Below are 15,248 nucleotides of genomic sequence, written 5' to 3'. Positions count from 1 at the left end.
TGGTTTAATATCCAAGCATTGTTTTCAAAAGGAAATATCTGCACATCTTTGGGATATCAACGTACTGTTACTTTGTATATTTATTTTATTTGATTCTTCAACAATGTGTACACTTATTAAAATAATGTAATATAACAAAAGTAAATACTAATTCTAAGTGTCACAATTACTTAAAGAATACAGCATGGACAAAAAGAAAAATATCAATAACAATAAAGTTTAGTAACTTCTTATATTGAAACCTACTATAAAAAATGTAATTTAATTATATGATATAAATTATTTGACCTAGGTAACAGTAACAGCCTGTTAAGCCACTGCTGGGCTAAGGCCTTCTCCCTTTTTGAGGAGTAGGCTTGGAGCTTATTCCACCACGCTGCTCCAATGCGGGTTAGTAGAATACACATGTGGCAGAATTTCAATGAAATCAGACACATCAGGTTTCCTCACGATGTTTCCCTTCACCGTCAAGCACGAGATGGATTATAAACCTATGACCTAGGTAATCTGGTGGAATATTAAGAGTAAGCTTTTGTAGTAAGCTTGAATAATAATATTTAATAACTCACAAAGTGTATCAGACATACATACTAAATCCAACTACATTTTTACGCAAATATCTAATAAATACCAGTGGCGTATTTGCCCTATGGCCAAGAGCATGTGCCCGGGGCGTCGAATTATGTAGGGGCGATAGTCAAGCCGCCTTTCATAATCGTTACCCATTTTCTGTTACTTTTTGATTTGACTTTTCTAAGGGAAATTGAAGAACCTATCTAATTATTATAATACAGTTACTTACTTACTGACTCTTAAAGTAAAAAAGTAAAGAAACAGCCACCTAACGTCCCACTGCTGGGTTACTGCCTCTTCTCCTTATTAGTAGAAGGTTTGAGGCATATTCCACTACGCTGCTCGAATATGGGTTGGTAGCAGATTCTCAACACATGTAGGTCTTCCTCGCGATGTTTTATTTTACCGCCGAGTACGAGATGAAATAAAAACAGATTGTTTAAATAAAGGGAAATCTTCAAATAAGATTGTCATATTCTAACCACTGGGCCATCTAAGTTCTACTCTTAATTAACTGTATTTTGCAGTTTTTTTTTATTTTTGCCTATATTTTTTTTATTCGTCCTGGTATTCAATTCCGCTATTACCAGTCTAAATTATTAATTTTATCCAAGTCAAAAAATCGTACTGCTTAGAAATAAATGATATCTATATATGACCAAATATTTGCTTCAAGCAAAATATGACGCAGATATTTGAGTACACTGACCCTTTCGTCAGATAGTGTATGTACATAAAATGCTTGTGCAGCGTAAATTTAGCAGAGTAAGCGTAACATCCCAAATTTCATCCACAATTTTAATGTACTAGCGGTCCTGTCGAGCTTCGCATGGGTGACACTACGTAGTTAAACATACATATATGTATGAGTATAATTTTGCTGGTTTTTCTTTAGAAATTTATGATATTATCAATTTCTATATATTCTCACAACTTGATGGTAAAGGTGTGCTCTTTAAGCTTTCACGTTGTATATAAAATTTTAATCAAATATGTGTGTGTGTACTATTAAATATTATATATGGTCAGAAAAAGTTTCTCGTATTTGTATACAAATTTAAGATATTTTTTTATCATTATATTATATTTACATTTGATTATACTATATATAAACATATGTGCCATTTTGTAGGTAGTGACATAATCCCATTGATATGGAAATTTAGAACATCTGATCAAAAAACTTCGACAAATAATTTTTGACAATCCATAAAGTACTGTTAACTAAATACCGTTTCGTGGTCTGTGGAGCTTGCCTGCTCTTTGATCATGATCTTTTTCGCACTATCTTATCGTAGGTAATCCACTTTTCATCACCAGTGATCAATATTTCCAAAAACGGTTCAGTTTCATTACGTTTCAATAGAGAATCTCAAATGAGTACACGAGTCTCGAACTCTACTTTTTTGTATACAGTTTTGTTAATATTCATTCACTGACAGAGCTCTGGAGCGTCGCGTTGTAACATTTATATTTCAATCATCGTTACACTACGTCATAACAATTACACTTTACGTGATGGCTGTTCTTTGTTCAAGTTCGGGTGAGTATCATCTCCGCGTCAATCATTTTCCTGAAAAACATTTATACTTTGCATTGCTGTGTTCTATTTTGAAGTCACCGCGGGTAACTAAGATTAATCTGTATATATAATATATTTATATACATTTTATAGGCAAATAACTTTAATAAAAGAAAACTAGGTGAACCTGTCCCTCAGCCTGCTTCCTGTCATGAAGCGAAACTATGTTTTTATAGAATAAAAACGACCAATATTGAACCATCAGAACGTGTTCATTCAAATTCGTTTTCAACTTTTTTGGACACCAACTGTTCAGTTACAATTGACACGTGTAAGCCGATAAGTCTAACTATCCACTGTATACCCATTTTACCCATAGTAACATTATCTCGAACGTTGAGTTTCTCCATATTTAACACGAGAAACGATGTGACCTTGAATTGAAAACATTATCACGTTAATCCCTCAAGACTTATATATACATATATTATGTATCTCGGAAATGGCCGTAACGATTGAGTCCAATTTTGTATTAAAATAAGGTTTTGCTGTTTACGTTTATTTATCTATTTCTGGAAAAAACGCAAAAGATTTTTTTTACTAATTATTATTAGGCCCATCAAGCGTCAAAAACGACTCCAAACACAAGTTAGACGCTTAATTGGAATATTAGTATTTCCTTAAAAACGGTGGTTGATTAATATATTATCATACAAGTTATAGATTGTCTCGTTGGTCTAGTGGCTAGATGTAAGGCCGCAGACCCGAAGGTAATTGGTTCAAATCCCAGTCCGGGCCAATAAAAAAGTTATTGGGTTTTTCTGTCGAAAATTTTCAATAGCAGCCCGGAGTCTGGAAATTGGTAGTGTGTACGCTCTCGTGCCTCGAAAATCACGTAAAGCCGTTGGTCCTGCGCCTGAACTCTTTCCGGTCGTGTCGGATTGCCGTCCCATCCCTTGAAATTGGCCACCGTAGCCGAAATCGGTCTGGAGAACCTTATATAAGTTATTTTTTATTTATCTATACTGTATTACACCATACAAAAATATTGTATAGAATAATCCTTAGTTCGAATTAATGTTTAATACAAAAGTGCTATCACTAATTAGCAATTTCTTTCAGACAACCTAATCAAGAATTTTATGTTATTACCGTCTTACCGCCCCAACTAACAATCGATCATCATAAAATTTTGCATACACGTTGTCAGGGTATAAAAAATGATATAGAGTACACCAGACAAAGAACAATCCCCCCCCCCATCCACACACAAAAACGGCTGAAGCCGCGGATGAAAACCAGTCTATTAAAATGACAGCTCGCATTGTTACTTAAAGACTGACAGGTAGCCTGCATTCTTATTTAGATAACAAATCAGTATCAAGTAACTGAGCAGTAAAAATAATCATCGTGAAATTAAATCGTAAAAGTAACAAAATGAGATTAAATCGTAAAAGTTTTATTGTCTTGATTAATTTTTTTCCGCTGTTAATGAAGTGATATAAAGTTTCAGCCAACACTGTGATTACATTTACAACAAAAGTTAAAGCAAGAACTGTTTATATTGTTATCAGACAAACGTAATCAGGTTTTGAGTGAAATTGGATTTAAAGCTATGCAATAGCTCATATTGATGATGAACATGTTCTCCAGACCAATTTCAATTGATTTCTGAATAACCTACCGGGAATATGTCTTCAAAGAATTACATTCTTAATATTTCTATGTAAATATGACTATGTCTTGACCAATTTTACAGCCATGGCATATATTCTCAAGGAGGACTAGAGGCGCAGGGCATACTAATATCAAAGTATATAATTCAGGCATACGAAGTCGGTACGAGCGTCTAATATAGTATAAGAAATCAATGTCGTATTTCTCTCACAGAGATTGTCCTGCAAAATTGTATCCAAGACGCCAATATCCCTGAATAGTGAGGCTTACTCTTTGAGCTAGGTTAGCTAATGGCTATGTAATCTCTTTTAAAACTTTTAAGTGTACTGAATAGCATACACTTTGAGCGAAAAATATAATGTTGTAATTTATAGTAGTAAACAAAATTAGTTAAATAATAAAGATTTTTTGTTAATAATCACTAAATCCATGAGGATAAAAGCAGTTCCATTCCTTACTAATATTATAAATGTGAATGTCAGTATGTTTGTTAAACTGTCACGTCTTAACTTCTGAATCGATCATCATGACATTTTGCGTACACGTTGCCAAAAGTATAGATAAGGATGCCACAAACCTTGTCTATATATTTGTTTATTTTTTAGAATCAAAAACAAAAGTCCAGAATGCGAGCTACCAAAAATTATACTCGTAAAATAATAAAAAATACAAAAAAAAAATGAACTAAGATGTCTGGACTATGGATTGAACTTGATGTCGAAATACATAATTTTAGCCAATGTAACAGACTGTGAATGTCCTACTGCTGGACTAAGGCCTCCTCTCCTTATTTGAGGAGAAGGTTTGGAGCTTATTCCACCACGCTGCTCCAATGCGGGTTGGTGGACCAATGTTATATTATAATATAATAATATCCTGGGAAATTATTCACACACGGCCATCTGATCCCAAATTAAGCGGAGCTTGTACTATGGAAACCAGACAACTGATATACTATTATTCATTTCATTTGTAAATACATACTTATATAGATAATTACACCCAGACTCGGGACAAACAGGCATGTTCATGCACACAAATGTCTGTCCTGGGTAGGGATCGAACCCATAACCTTCGGAATGAAAGGCAAGTATCTACCAACCACGCCAACCGGCTCATCAAAATATACGTTATTAAAGGTCTCTACCGTAATGATCTTTTTTTTATATTTGTTTCTCAATGTCAATGCGCCACTAATTTTGTAAACTAAGATATTATGTTCCTTGTGCCTGTAGTTACACTGGCTCAGCCATCCTTTAAACTGAAACGCAATTAACGTATTGCTGTTTAGAAAAACTGGTACCTACCCAGACGGGCTTGTACAAAGCCTGCCTAGTATTTATACATTATCATCAAATTAATCAACAATTAATAATGAAAAGTAATAATCTAAATAAAAAATAATAATTTATTATTACCTTATTAATAAATATGTAATGAAATAAGTTAATAGGCTTAACGTTAATTCACAAGCAAGGTATATTTTTCAAATAACAAAAACGACTACAACAAATTGTTACTAGATACGAAAAGTAACTATTGATAAAAAAATATGGCCGTCGCGGGACCACCGATGAATGACAGAGCTTATAATTCAATTAATCCATTAAATAAATAAGGAGTGGACTAAATAGAAACATAGCTTCTCTAAAGAATTATTATATTTTCTTTTTATTAATATATTATACGCAAGGAAGTATATAGTGTAAGCGTCACGCACACAAAGAAGCGGCGTTGGAGAGGGGGTATGATGGCTTAAGAGAGCGTCATACCGTTTCCCGTCAAGGCATATTTTCGAAATAAAGCAATTTATTTCATTTTTGTGATATTACCAAATAATTTTATTCAATTTATTACTTCCTAACGCCTAATATTACTTTACCCTCGTGGGGGTAATTACCTTAATATCAATTCGAAGCGATTTTTATACAGTTAAGAAATCAACCTTCCGAATTTCATGTTTGCAGTCACTGTCAAAGAACAATCCACTCAACTCTAATCCACTCCCGTCTATCCCGTGGGATTTGATTTACGTACATCCGTTTCGATTTGTTATAATACTGTACCCTGTACAAGTTAGCTTGATCTCTTTGACAGATGTAAATTTTTCTGATCGACATAACTTTGCAATGACTGAATATTAAAAAAATACATATAACACAAAAGTCCCTAAAGATTCAAACGTTATCTGAAAATTTTAAGACTTTTTATTGCTTCAAAGTAAAATTTAAATATGAACACTGAAAATAATAGACGCTTGTACAATGTTACATCGGTCGGACGGATGGGACACGAATAACAGGCAGTAACTTACAAATATCGATTACAAAAAATCATTATTAAAGATCATTGTTAAGTTATTGTTACGAATGGGGGTTGGGGTCTCTTTAGCTGGTATAACTCTTTTTAGAAAAATAATTAAAAAAAAAGAATTATAATTTGAATTACGAAAAGTGAAAAAAAAAATTCGACCCGTTTTTCTGTTTCCCATCACTAACCTGTCTGTCAAAAAGATCAAGCTAACTTGTACAGGATATAGAAGTACATTTACAAAATTTCAAGACTTTGTGTGTGTAAGTATTCGTAATATCAGTGAAATTTCCTCCCATTCATTTCCTTAATCCGTTTATCTTCTTGGGAGTATTTTTTTTCGATCGTGCTATGTACTTTATTATATCAGCTATATTACCGTAACCGTAACAGCCTGTGAATGTCCCACTGCTGGGCTAAAGGCCTCCTCTGCTCTTTTTGAGGAGAAGGTATTGGAGCTTATTCCACCACGCTGCTCTAATGCGGGTTGGTATATTAATGCATATATATAAATTTGCATTATAGATACGTAGTTCTATTTTTAAATCGTTGAATTATACGTTTATTAACCAAATAAATATAACATATATAACACATAATTTTTATTTTATCTTAATTTTACAAATAAAAAACAAAGAAACATAAGTTCAAAAAATTAAAAAATATCCATATAATTTATCTTACATAAAAGAGTATAGTTTTGCCTCTTTCTTATCAATATATAACTAAATATATAAGACCGTGACAGATAATAAGTTAGAAGAAAATCTAATCGCATTTAATAAGAAGGCGGAATTTACCTCACGCCTTTTCTAATACAAATTTACTTTGACATCTTTCAAGTTTTATCTTAAATAGACATTGTAATAATAAATTCATTCAACTATCACGCTGTTCTGTGTCGTTTATTATTTTACTATTAAAATAAAGATAATTTAATCTAAAGTTAAACTGCGAAGCGATATATCGTTAAGGTTAGAATGTCTTATTGCGTCTTAAGTCATTTTTAACAGCTCATTAAATATAATGAACTTATATTTTTTTCAAATCAATAAAAAAATTAACAGATTAAAAATAGTTTCAACAGCGGCGTTGTAAAAAAAAATTAATTATGAACGCAACATTAATTTTATTAAAGCATTGACTAAAAAACCATTCGAGACAAGTTGTAAGTTTATATTTTGCCAGTCACTAATTTATTCGAAAAGGAAGAAGAAATGAGGTTCATTCCGTTAAAAATTAAAAAAAAACAAATGCCTGCATTTATCATCAATGATTCTATCTACATACATACAGCATACAGCAATGTGATAAAGTACCATAAATGAACAATAAACAGCCCAATAATAACATCGTTAGTGGTTGTAAATCTTTATTATAATTTTATGAAGACGTAGCGTGCGTAAAACTATGTTATATTAAATAATATTACATACTGAAAATATTTCTATAAAAATATATTTAAAATTTCGAATGTTACATTTAAATTGAATTAAAAATATTTTTTTATGACAATTTTATATCGAATTACTAATTTTTAAAAGAAAAATATTGTGTTTGTTTAACACATTGTATTTTAATTTTAATAATTATTATTCTTTTATAACTTTTTTAAAATAGAAAATTTAATAGTTTTTTAATTTTGTTTTATTTCCCTAGCAAACCAATGTACTTATTACGTCGAATCACGAAAAAAGTACTTAATTATTTATTTTATCATTCATTAATGAATTTAAGTATTCCTATAAAATGAAATATAATAAAACATAATAATAAGTTACTTACTAAAGTTTTGATGATACTTTCAAAGTTTCCTTTATTCTAATAAACACTAAATAACTAAATAGCAATCCAACTGTCACTGTCGTTCACTTTCAGTTCGCGCGAAAAATACTTTTTTAAATTTTTGTAATTCGTAATGGCGGGTTAAGGGAGGCACAGACGTGCGTACTCCACAGGACTTGCTACGGGACTGGCTGATTGCGGTAAGTTTGTTCGGCGCAGGTTCGGTGCGCTGCAAGCCTGCACGAGCCTTATGGTGCAGTAAGTTTGAAAAATTAAAAATAGGTTTATTATTTTAATGAACTAAATATTAAAAAAAAAAAAACAATCACGAAATATAATTAACGTTAAAAATCCTAGGGTGAATAGAAATTTTGATGAAAAATGCTGGCAATTTTTTTTTATTTCTAAACACAAATAACCTCTTTTGTTTTTCAATCCCGAATTAATTAAAGTTATATCAATTGCATCACATTTTTTACCGAAAGCTATTCGCATAAATCATGAAAATGTAAGGCTGTTCCCCACGTGTTTTACGGTTCTTCAATGTTTTTATCTATTGATACGCGTGCAAAATTACAAATTACCTCATCAGGTTTTCCCAAACAGAATTGAGTTTCTAAATCCTATTTTTCATAAATACTTGCTATCATGTAAAAATATACTTTAAGTGTTAATTTTTAAATTAAAATAAAATAATTCCTCGGATAGATAGATCGGGATCCAAAAGATGTACGTTGTACCTGTTTCACCGGAGGACACATCCTTTAAATATAGCAATAATAATTATGGATGCCTAGCCATATATTAACATAGTAGTGAGTGTTACCTACCACGATGGTAGGCTTGCACAACGTTCTACTAGTAGGTACAACAACGTCTATATTTGTCTAATTAAAAAAATTAACATTAAAAATTATTATTATATATAGTTCATATTAAAAAAGCATTTCCTCCGTGTCTAATTTCACTGAAACTCTGATACATTTGTATCCACCAAACCGCATTGGAGCAGCGTGGTGGTATCAGCTCCAAACCTTCTCCTCAAAAGGAAAGAAGGACTTAGCCCAGCAGTGGGATATTCACAGGCTGTTACATTATTTCTTTAAACTTTAATAATTAAAAAAAGTATTCAATCTGATATTTCATGATTAATAATATAATATACAAGAGTAGCATATTATATTTCCAAATACTATCTTATCAACAAAATTGTTACTTATCTCACTGATATGTATTATAATTTGATTCAGAAATAATTAAATCATTTACAAAAAGATATTTTATTGGTTTTGTTCTTCCTATTTAGGAAAGCCATTTGCCCTAATTTTTGGGCCCATAATTTGATTTCGTAAGATTAAGAAATATATTACAGGAAACCCAAGTGAAATGTTTTTATAACTTAAATAATACATAATAATAAATACACACATATTTACTTTCTTAAATATCGTGTAGCGAAAGTTAACATATTACACTCGGGTTTTGTAATGTTTTTTTTTTTTTAATTTAATTTCTCTTTAAAATATACAAACAAACCCACAGAAGTTGAACGCCTATTAGACTCAGGAATTAACCGCTGAATTGAGCTTCATGACCCGCAGTTTCTCCCAACGGGCACAAATTACAACGGCAGCTTAGTACGCAATTGAAATCATGGAACATAAAATCTTAAACGCGACCGTGGATTTAATTTCTCAACAACTTAGAACCCGGTAGATTTCATAAAATTAATGTGCCTCAAACAACGTTCGTGGGGTCTGATTATGTTAGTTTAGTGTTCGCAGTATTATAGTAGAAGTTAAGACGATAAAAGTATTACACTATTGAATCGAATGTGCACTCTCGCTAAAATCGGTCAGCAGAACACAATAACAGCTAACCACCTAACTACTTTTTAGCTTCTTCTTGAATCTATATTTATATGACATAATATAGATCAACGACATATGGCTGGGTACCTGAAGATAAAAATTATAAAGATTTAAAAACATTGATATTGTTATACATTTCTTGTTGATTGACATAAAAATTGGATGTCGTTTATACAGTCTCGGAGCTTTTAACGTTTAAAATTAACCGTAACCGTAACAGCCTTTTTTGAGAAGAAGGTTTGAAGCTTATTCCACCACGCTGCTCCAGTGCGGGTAGGTAGAATACACATGTGGCAGAATTTCAGTGAAATTAGACACATGCAGGTTTCCTCACGGTGTTTTTCTTCTAAATTAAATTATACTAACAAATTAAGCACATGAAAATTCCGTGGTGCTTGCCCGGCCTTGAACCCACGATCATCGGTTAAGATTCACTTTCCACTGGGCCATCTCGGCTTATATTTGAAATTAATATTACCATTAATTTCTTGCACAAAAATTTTGGTATGTTATGCTATGATTAATTGTGTAACAATCCCACCATTCAAAATTAAAAAAAGTAAAACAAAATAATACACAGGCGAGCTCTCAATAAACAAAGCAAAACAGAGCTTATTTAATATTGTCAGTAGTTATTAACGTACAAATATACTTAAAATAATTACTTAAATATTGTCGCAAAAGTATTAGGTAATTAGGATTATACTCATACCGTATATTTATTTATTTATATATCTTATTATTACGTAATAAGCAAACAAACAAACACACTTTCACATTTATAATATTAGCAAGGATATGGAAGAGTTTTCTTTGTCTTCAAACTTGAAAAATAAGACCGAATTGATGAGTAATAGCAATTGTTGAACAAAGAGACAAATAATACTTAATCACGATTTTTTTTTACTTTAACAGGATTTTTTTTCATATATTCTATAACTATAATTAAAATTTAAAATAAATTATAGAAAAAACGCATTACAAATTTATAGAAAAAACACGCTGTCTAAAAGATTGACCTGTGGCAAGACTAAGAAAATCCATTAGGGAACATCCAGTTTCCAACAATATAACGGGATGTACTTGTAAAAAGGTAAAATATAGATCTATTAAGTTTCGTTACAGCTTATAGAGTACGAAAAAAAATTAGCATACATTTGCTCACGTTTTTTTTGTAATTAAGAAAACCGTTTAATAAATCTGATGCGTTTATAGTATGTAATTATAATAATAATAATTTCCTCCAGACCGATTTCGGCCACGGCGGCTAATCTTAAGAAAGATTAGCCAACTGCGCAGGGGATATTATAGTGCACAGGTGTGTGCGCAAACACAGGTGCACTCTCTATTCCCTAACTCTCATATCCGATGGGACGGCAATCCGACACGACCGGAAAGAGTTCAGGGGCAGGACCAACGGCTTTACGTGCTTTCCGAGGCACGGGAGTGAACACACTTCCAACTTCCTGACTCCGGGCTGCTACTGAGAATTTTATGACAGAGAAACCCAATAACTTTTTATTGGACCGACCTGGGAATCGAACCCAGGACCTCCGAGTCTGCGGCCTTACATCAAGCCATATACATCAAATATATAAATATATATATAAATATAGTATGTATTATTATAATGACATAAAATTACATACTAAACCTTCTCCGAAATATGTTTTTACTTTTGTTATAAGTTTTATGTATATTGGTATAGTGATTTTTTTTAAGTTAGGCATTACCTAAGATTATTACGGGTGGTAGGGCTTTGTGCAAGCTCATCTGGATCACCCACTCAACAGATATTCTACCGCAAAATAGCTGTACTTGGTATTGTTGTGTTCCGGTTTGAAGGGTGAGTGAGCCAGTGTAATTACATACAGGCACAAGGGACATAACTTCTTAGTTCCCAAGGTTTGTAACATTTCTTACAATGCCAATGGGCGTTGGTGACCGCTTACCATCAGGTGGCATATATGCTCGTCCGCCTAATTATGCTATAATTTTTTTATAGATTGTAGATTAATACGTATTTGAACCAGCAGTATTCGACTAAAATTCACTAGTTCTTACTTCTGGACTATCACTTTACAACTGAAAATACACTACCAAAACGTGTAAATTGTACCTCTACTCGTGTTTTCAATCTGTAATAGCAATTATGTTTGACAAACTGCTTATTGGTCTAGCTTTGTACGTAACATCTGAAATGTATAAGCGACTATGGTTTAAACTCTAAGTAATTATCTAATGACTGCACTGCAGCGATGCAAACTTATAATGACTGTACAACTTTCAACTACATTTTCCTATCAAACAAATACGGTTGATGATTCATTAATCGATGTCTTATTATAAAATATCCTGGGAAATTATTCACACACGGCCATCTGATTCCAAACTAAGCAGAGCTTGTACTATGGAAACCAGACAACTGATATATTACATATACTACTTTTCTTTTATAACTACATACTTATATAGGTAATTACATCCAGACTGAACAAACTGACATGTTCATGCACACAAATGTCTGATCTGAGTGGGAATCGAAACCACAACCTTCGGCGTGAAAGGCATCTACCAACCACGCCAACCGGCCCGTCAAATGATACTAAGAAAACAAACTTATAGCTATAATGGTAAATGGTTCCTGCTCATTATTACTTTAGGGAGAACTGGATATTTTTGACATTCTACTTAACCCAGTGTCAAAAAAGGTATATGAGTACTATAGATATGTTGCACGAAAAATTGTCGATATCAATTTAATATTATTTAATTACGGTTGTTATATTTACAGCTACCTAGATCACTGTCAAGATCTCGAATACATTTTTTTAGCTCCGCTTTTGGAATTTATTCAATGCGATCTGTCTTTGGAAGTCTATTAGTCTATTGAATTTATATATTTAATTGAATATTTATATTTAATATATAATCGAATGTTTTATATAATATTTTATATTTAATTGAATGTCAAGTTAGCCTATAATTGATATATATTTGTTACAATATTTTTATATAATCAATAAGACAATATTTTTCTTAATATATAACGGTGGCTTCCTATTTGATAAAATAAAATTACTATCGTTTTCGGTTCGATCATAATATGTCGGGGCGATTTGGAACGGGAGATAAGCCAATATAATTAATTTACTTTGTGATAGGGCTTTTTTATCCGCGTTTACCCCAAATGATGTGGGGATAACGTCCAGTGCACTAAAATACTCACTAAAAAACCACCACCGGTATCCTCACCGTTGCTTCGTCACGTCCGCGGTGTCACGGGATCGCTTGCACATAATACCGTGACGCCCCGACGGTTGGCCCGCCTATCTCGGTATTGTACACTATTGTAATATAATCTACTAAGGATTTGTAATTTAAGTATTCGGAAGATGTGTTTGTTTAATGTAATGATTACTAATATTATAAATGCGAAAGTGAGTTTGTATGTCTGTAACGCTTTTACATCTAAACTAGTTAATAATCGTCATTAAATATTGCGTATATGTCGTCAGGAGTACAGAAGAGGAGATAAGGATCCATAAACTCAAACTCTGACTAAGATGAGTATGATGATAAGTATTAATAAGGTATAAAAAATCCAAATAATCGAAATGCTACAACGAACGCACGGACAAAACATCAGTGGAAATGTATATGGATAATGTTAGAAATATGTCCAATCAGTAAAAATATTAAATTGTCTATAGTCTCAACTCAATATGTCTGAATAGATTAAAAATGGCTATGTATGAGAATGTTCTATGCCGGACGTTGCTGTCAAAATTTATGCGTTTATAGTAAGTTGATAGAAAAATAAGTCTATAGGCTTATAAAGGTAATAATAAAGATAGATATATAAATAGATAGATGGTCTCTTTAATATAGATTACAATATTAAAAAAAAGAAATTACCCTTGACTTGTCTCTTAATGTAATTTAATTGAAATATAAATTTAATTAAAGTGAAATAAATCTTTAAAAGTTACTATTCTAATTATTTCAGTAATAAAACATAGTAGTTAAATAAAGTATGCTTTGTAAAATTTCAAAGATATTCCAATTAAAAAATTAAATTTCATTTTGACCGAAGTTTAAATATAACATCTAATTAGCAATTCTCGTTTAACATATTTTTAATTAATTTCTTTTAAAGTTAATTCAGCTTCATTCATTTAAGTCCGTATAAGCACCGTTTCTTATTGACATTTTTAAAAATTAATTCAAGCTAGTAATAATAATTGTTTAGCAAATAATTCTACTGAAAATAACTGCCACAAACTCAATTACTTTTTTGAACATCGTATATGTTCATCATCATAATTATTAAGTACTAATTGTTTCTCGCGACTCTATACACGTTCATATTATTTTATATATATTGTTAGGAATGTTTTCCGACGGGGCGTGGCCTAGCAGCTCGACATGACGACGTGATGATTATCATGGTGGGCTGGCTCTGCCGAGCTTATCGGCCGGCCAGGCTGGCTTCAGACACTTCTGCTTGAACTCTCGGTTGTGGCGGATATCTCATAAATAATATTTTAGTTGCTCAGTTTTGATTCCTTTGTTCTATTTTTGAGTGTAAATTGTACGTTTCGATCGACGTTTACTTTACTGGTGTATAGATGTTTTGATTTATCTTTTTAAAAAACCTATTTCCATCGTGATTTCTAGAAATATCATAATTGTTCTTTTTCAGGACCGTGTTTAATTGTAAGGAAACAACTAATAGTAAAATCGAATTAATTTCGCATTTATAATATAATAGTCTGGTTCAATTTTGCAAAAAATAATTATTTTTACTATTTTTTACAAAATTAAATAAACAACATCTACTTGGTGGTAGGGCTTTGGGCAAGCCCGTCTGGGTAGTATGTATGTGGTAGTATGTATGTGGTAGTATGTATGTGGTAGAAGGGTGAGTGATCCAGTGAAACTCGAGGCATAACAAAAGACATAACATCGTGGTTGTCTGATTGATGGCGCATTGTCGGTGTAAGGAATGGTTAATATTTCTTACGGTGCCAATATCCATGAGCGGAGGTGACCACTTATCATCAGGTGGTCTATTTACCCATCCAAAAACAGAAATCTTACATTATATTTAAATTTACGCGAACGGATAAAATGACTGGTGAACTTTCATATATGTATCTCATTGATTAAGAAAAAGCACGGGATAAGCTCCTTATTGTAACCGTACGAAGTCGAAAGGAACAGCTGATTGTAATATATTTAATAATCAAATTACGTCATCATGTTTCTAAAAGTCGCTTCACAACTCAAATGTATACAGCAAAATATGAACGTAATATTTTAAATTAGGTAAAGTATGAAGTAAAATTTCATCGGAGTTACATAACAAGCCGGTCGGACCGCAGTGGCTTGTATACAGTGATTGGATTAAAATCTGTTTCGAGAAGTTTGAAATCTCAACAAAGTATTGAAAATATGTGTTTTACACACGTTATTATATGAGGTCAATATGTTGAGCTGTGTTTACA

At 32.0% G+C, this 15,248-nt stretch overlaps 1 protein-coding gene across 1 annotated transcript in view; it reads right to left on the bottom strand.

Annotated features, from left to right (window-relative positions):
- The window catches only part of LOC126778202 (octopamine receptor beta-1R-like), an 87,734-nt gene extending 79,700 nt beyond the window's left edge, over window positions 1-8,034 (bottom strand). The window contains exon 1 of the mRNA XM_050501674.1: window positions 7,868-8,034. The gene's annotated coding sequence lies outside the window, so the exon portion shown is untranslated. The remainder of the gene's footprint in view (window positions 1-7,867) is intronic.
- Between the last annotated feature and the right edge of the window lie 7,214 nt (window positions 8,035-15,248).

Source organism: Nymphalis io, chromosome 25 (assembly GCF_905147045.1).
Source record: "Nymphalis io chromosome 25, ilAglIoxx1.1, whole genome shotgun sequence".
NCBI classification, from domain to species: Eukaryota; Metazoa; Arthropoda; class Insecta; order Lepidoptera; family Nymphalidae; genus Nymphalis; species Nymphalis io.
Note: the sequence above shows the minus strand (reverse complement) of the source record. Positions and strands in the feature narration are given on the sequence as shown.